Source organism: Aulonocara sp. 'chitande type north' Nkhata Bay, linkage group LG7, assembly GCF_057382095.1.
Source record: "Aulonocara sp. 'chitande type north' Nkhata Bay isolate Kocher_YH1m ecotype deep benthic linkage group LG7, A_spYH_male_GT1.1, whole genome shotgun sequence".
NCBI classification, from domain to species: domain Eukaryota; kingdom Metazoa; phylum Chordata; class Actinopteri; order Cichliformes; family Cichlidae; genus Aulonocara; species Aulonocara sp. 'chitande type north' Nkhata Bay.
This window is the reverse complement of record NC_141350.1, coordinates 68,758,159-68,764,776: the sequence shown is the minus strand read 5'-3', so window position 1 is coordinate 68,764,776 and position 6,618 is coordinate 68,758,159.

The following is a 6,618-nucleotide window of genomic DNA, read 5'->3' as shown; positions in this document are numbered from 1 at the left end:
AGTCTCTAGTGTTCAGATGTGTGAGGGCTGAGTGAGGGGCAGTTGAAATTCCATCATCGGTTGAGCGTTTTGACCGGTATGCGAACTGAAATGGATCCAGGTTGGGGGAAAGCAATAATTTGATTTGATGCATGACTAACCGTTCAAAGCACTTAACTTAATAATGATGGAGGTGAGTTTGACAGGACGGTAGTCCTTAAAGCAGGAGATAGATGACTTCTTGGGTTCAGTAATGATGGTGGAGGGATCTCCACACACTGTCTGGGGATTGTGTCACCACGGTCTGTAGAGTGGGCTTGTAGTCTGTGATGGTTTGTATTCCTTGCCACTGCCTCCAAGTATCTCTGCTGTCGCTGAAGCTTTGCTGTAGCTGATGCCACGTGACAGGTTTGCCCTTGCTGTTCTTAGACTCACCTAATTCCCGGCTCTGAAGGCTTGCATTTTTCAACTTTAGGAGCATTTAAACCTGACCTGTGAGCCATGGTTTCTGATTGGCCCGGACAGTGATAGTCCTGGTCTCTGTGACATCATCGATGCATTTTGGGATGTAGGCAGTGACAGTTTCTGTATATTCCTGAAAGTCTGTGGTGTTGTCGTGTGTGGCGGCCTGTGGTGGAAAAGCAGTGCCTCTGAGGACCCTTCTGGCCACACCTGTACCTGCTTACGAACTGGTTTGGTGACTTTGGTTTGGTTTACCTGTGGGAACCCATGGCACACCTAGATTTCTGCCTGTACTGACCCTTATGCAAAATAGGTGGAATTAAGACACAGTTCCAAAAGCAAACACAACTGATCAGTGCTGAGAGTGGTCCTGTTGCTGAGGTTGGGATGATCCTGTAATCTCTTATGAACGACCTCCAACGCTTCTATGACTGGGATGCAAGTGAAGACAGATGTAACATCTCTCTCACTGTACATGTATTGTTTACAAAATTAGGGAAACATAACCTGCACAAACAAAATAATTTGCAGGACAAATGTTTGACATGAATTTTGTTTGATTTGAAGAAGGTAGGGGGGCCAATTTCACTCACATGTGTTTATAAGGTTGGGGAAACCTGCAGTCAGCTGAGACTGAAGAAGTCACCTGGATGAGTGACGAAACGTTTCTCCAACTGAAAATGTCCAGATGAACAGAATCAACCTTTTGGGATTTACTTACCTGGATGATTAAGCACGCATCAAGACGTTATTTTATTAAACATTTTAAAATGTTAGCAGCACAAACGTTTGACATCAATTTTGTTTGATTCCATTAATATGGGGGGGCTGGTTGACCTTTTGACCTTTACATTTTCATTAATATCTTTAAAACAGAAGCAGCACAAACGAAAATTTTAGCAGCACAAACCAGCACAAACGTAGCACAGTTGATTGACACCCATTTTGTTTGATTTAATTAATGTGGGGGGGCTGGTTGACCTCTGACCTCTAGAAATCTTTATTAATATCTTTAAAATGTTAGTAGCACAAACGAAAATTTTTGCAGCACAAACTTTTGTTGGATTTGAAGAAGGTGGGGGGGCCAACTTCACTCACATTGGCTTTAATACCTGGTGGGTCGGTCTGTAGTGAAAATGCCCGATTTTCTGTCCCAGTCCAGCCCTGCAGGTTAATACTGGCAGCGTCACCATGCCAGCTGACTGGATTTCATCATCAGCCAGTGTTGCTCTTTATCAATATTACCAGAGTTTACCATAAGGCAGCATAGAAAGTATTTACTTGCTTTCAGGTTTTATTCAAATGTTAGTCTTTTCAGTTGTTTCCCCACTTTTTTCCTGTTTCAAAATCAAACACCAGTTTGTGAGAAGATTATCTTCTTTTTTTAATCTGCCTTTTTTAAATAGGCAAATAAAGTTAACATAATAATAATAATAAACACTGACAGAGCACTGATTGTATCTCTTGTACTTTATCAACGCAGTATCTAAAAACTTTGCACCGTGGTGGTTAAAATCTCATTCTAATAAGAGTTAAAAGTGCATTTGGTTGTTAGGTTTACAGGATTATTGAATTATGGTTAACGGTTGGTAGATTTTTTTTTTAACATTATCTGCCAATTACATCTGCCACCCTTCTCCAAATCTGTGCCCCTACCTGGCCCCCCCAACAAACATTTTCTAGACACGCCACTGCTCCTATATAATCACCACTAATTACTTACCCACTGCCAACCATTAAATTCATGCTGGTTTTAGACAGTTGATCACTGGCTTCAGTTTCTGTTTCATTATCGGTGCTGACGCAGCAGAAATACAGAAAACATTTGTATTGAAAAGAACAGAAAATAAGGTTTAAACAGATTTTCATTTTAGCTGGGCTTTAAGCCATCTGATCTTCTCCCCCCTCAAAAAGGAAGTTAATACGTGTTTAATGTGCAATATCAGTAAGTAGCTCCACAGTCATTCCTGTCACTGCAGCGTTGCCACCTGCACAAACTACAGATTTAACCACACAGCCAAATACAAGTAGAGAGGCTGATTATTTTATGGCCTGAAGCACTAAATGTCTTATTATGAAAGAGCTTTCCTTTTTTAGCAGGAACACATTCAACATGACCTCTTCAGGACATGAAACATTCATCTTAGGTTCTCATCATTTATTTACTTCCCAATTACTGACCGTTATTCGATGTTCTTTGAACTTTAGATTATTATGCACCAGGAACCTTAACTGGAAATTATTTCCACTGTCCTCAAGTTCACTTTGGGAAAACCTTTCTTCACGTCAGCAACATGCCACACAAACCATCCCATGATAAATGGGAACACGTAAAATGCGTTTTGTAGATGGATATCAGCTCACATTTCCAAAGTGCTTTCATTAGGGGACATTCTGCATAAGACTGGATGGAGGGGACTGAACAAACTGCATGAAGAGAAGAAATTAAGGCTCCTTGTTTCTAGAATCTCTCTGGACCACAGAATCTGTCGCGTGTTTGATGCTCGCTACTTTTATTTTGGCATTTCAGCATTATCATCTTTATTTTTTACCCAAGGTAGTTAATGCCTGTGCCAGCAGTCTGCAGGTTATGTGGGGATAAACAGAAAAGCAAGGCGCTGATATGGTACATGCAAACTTTGGGACCAGTGCTACCATCACACTGACATGTAGCTGCTCTGTGGCAGACTGCAGTTTTCTCTGCTCTCCTACGACCAGGGGTGACATGTTTAACCGCATGTTCTGGGATGGATGTCATCTGTCCTAACAACACTAGGTTTTCCCCAGAGAGTTCCCCTATTATCCGCTCACTTTGGATGGAGCAGCTGTCATTTTTAGAGATGGCCTGATTGAATAGACAATGGTCAATGATAACTTTATTGTCCCTAACGGGAAATTGATTTGCAGTATGTCCGTACTAACAAACAAACCAACACATCACATACACTCACCAAAATAATATAATACCGAGCTGCAGCTGGATGTGCACAGGGATATCTCAAAAACAAGCAGGATGCTGGCCCTCGAGGACTGAGGTTTGACACTCCTGGTGTAGTGGTAAGACTACACACCTTTGCAGCACGAGTCACAAGTTTGATTCCCACCCAGTATCCAGTAAGGGTCCTGCGGCTACATCTGCAGCCTGTCTGTCGCTCAGACACAAGACATTTCACTGCATGTTGTACTCTGTATGATTGTGTACGTCTTCCCCATGTGATGTTTTGTGTAATGTACGTATGGTCGGAGGGTGAGATGGCACCGCCATTGCGTGCAATAGGTCGGCAGCCTTATGAAATTTCCCCTTGTGGGACTAATAAAGGTAAATCAAATCAAACAGTTTGTTTGTTTCTTAAACCCACCAAAATGTGACTATCCAGAGTTGGGTACAGGAAGCAGTCTTACACGCCTCTCTGCAGCTTCTGCCCGTAGAGACTGTGTCAGCACCCAAACAGTCAAAAAACAAGAGAATGTTTAATAATCCACAAAGTCTCTGTTACCCACATGAATTAATAACTGATACACAAATAGTTTTACTCGGCTTCACACAAACCTGCTTACAGCAGGATAGTTAGGTTAGTTTAAATGAATCAACACCCCCGAGTCATACATCGCAATTGCGCACTGCTGGCTCGGCCTCTGCGCACAGAAAATCTGCGTTGCGCACAAAAAAAAAAAATCTAACCTGCGCTGAAATTAAAATTAAACTTTAACAATCCTGTTCTGCAGTGTTAGTCAGTGACTGGCTGCTCCCGTATGTGATCAGAACGATGCCACCTTATCCCAAAGTCCAGCCAATGATGCGATTCACATTCGTATATACGCAGCTGATCAACGTCGCTGACAGGCTATGACAGCGTCCTTATGTGCGACACCGGTGTTTTAGCAAAGCGGCTGATGTGGAGTGAAGCCACGTTAATGACAACGTGTACAACCATTGGAGATGTGAGCAGCACAGACGGAACAACTGACGGACAAAGTGTGGACTTTATACCAGTTTTTAAATTGTGTTGATCGGCCACGTAAAACCAGAGTTATGATAAAAATATCTGCAATGTTTGGTTTTCTTCCTGAATACTGTCGTTGTTTATATTTACTGCAGGAAGAAACGGTGAAAACGGCGTTTTATAAGGAAAACGCTCGAAAGCCTGCGAGCAAAAACAACACCAAACCCCTCCCCTCTCCCTTTCCTATTGGTGGAAAAATGTACCATGTCGACCAATCAAAAAATGATATGGCAACATGGCATTTAGTTGTTTAGGGAGGAGGACGTTTTAGGAGTGACGGCGTGTTTGAGATGTGAGAGATTTGAGACGTTTAGCACAAATCTTGTGTAGTTAGTGTGTAGTTAGTGTGTAGTGTAGCCAATAGTTTTGTTGTGTGTCAGAACAATGAGGCGCCTGCTGAGTGTTACAGGTGTTACAGCAGTGATACATCTGCTGCTGTCAGGCCTGCAGGTATCAGGCTGTTGTTCTCCTTCATCTCATAGTGGACACAAATTATTTTTGGAGTGGCACAAATAATTTGATGCAGAACAGCTGATTGTTCTGTAAATAGTTTGAAATGTTTGTTTAAAAACGCCTTGGCTGCATTTTTAGGTAAACAGCTGCAAAACTTTGTTTCCATAACTAAATAATTAATTGCCCAACATTGGTCCCCTCCTTGAATCGCTACCTTATCGTGGTGGAGGGGTTTGTGTGTCCCAGGGATCCCAGGGGCTATGTTGTCTGGGGGGCTTTTGCCCCCTGGTAGGGTCTCCCATGGCAAATTGGCCCTGGGTGAGGGACCAGACAAAGAGCGATTCATAAGACCCTTATGAAAAGGACACAGAGGGAACAGTTTACCCTGCCCGGGATAGGGTTACCGGGGCCCCGCCCTGGAGCCAGGCCCGGGGAGGGTGCCCGAGGGCAAGCGTCTGGTGGCCGGGCCTTAGTCCATGGGGCCCGGCCGGGCACAGCCCGAAGAGGAGACATGGGCCCATCCTCCCGCAGGCCCACCACCCGCAGGAGGCGCCATAGGGGTCGGGTGCATTGTGTGCCGGGTGGCGGCCAGGAGCGGAGGCCCTGGCGGACTGACCCCCGGCTGCCAAGACTGGCAATAGGGACATGGAATGTCACCTCTCTGGTGGGGAAGGAGCCTGAGTTAGTGCGTGAGGTTGAGAGGTACCGGCTAGATATAGTCGGGCTCACCTATACACATGGCTTGGGCTCTGGAACCAGTCTCCTGGAGAGGGGCTGGACTCTGTCTCAGTCTGGAGTTGCCCCTGGTGAGAGGCGGCGGGCTGGGGTGGGTATTCTAATATCCCCTCTGCTTGCTGCCGGTACGTTGGGGTTTTTCCCGGTGGACGAGAGGGTTTGTTCCCTGCGCCTTAGGGTCGGGGAACGGGTCCTGACTGTCATCTGCGCTTATGCGCCGAGTGGCAGTTCAGAGTACCCAGCCTTCTTAGAGTCCCTGGGGGGGGGGTGCTGGAGGGTGCTCCACCTGGAGACTCTGTTGTCCTGCTGGGAGACTTCAATGCTCACGTGGGTAATGACAGCGAGACCTGGAGGGGCGTGATTGGGAGGAACTGCCTCCCTGATCTGAACCCGAGCGGTGCTTTGTTATTGGACTTCTGTGCTAACCACAGTTTGGCCATAACGAACACCCTGTTCGAATATAAGAGTGTCCATAAGTGCACGTGGCACCAGGATGCTCTAGGCCATAGGTCGATGATCGATTTTGTAATCGCATCAGCAGACCTGCGACCATATGTTCTGGACACTCGGGTAAAGAGAGGGGCTGAGCTGTCAACTGATCACCACCTGGTGGTGAGTTGGATCAGGTGGCGGGGGAGGACGCTGGACAGACCTGGTGCACCTAAACGCGTAGTGAGGGTGTGCTGGGAACGTCTAGCAGAGGCCCCAGTCCGCGAGATCTTCAACGCACACCTCTGGCAGAGCTTCAACAGCATTCCGAGGGAGACTGGGGACATTGAGTCCGAATGGACCATGTTCAGCGTCTCCATTGCCGAAGCTGCTGCATTGAGCTGCGGCCGCAAGGTGGTTGGTGCCTGCCGTGGTGGTAATCCCCGAACCAAATGGTGGACACCAGAGGTGAAGGGAGCCACCAGGCTGAAGGAGTCCTATCAGGCTTGGTTAGCCTGTGGGACTCAGGAAGCAGCTGACAGGTATTGACAGGCCA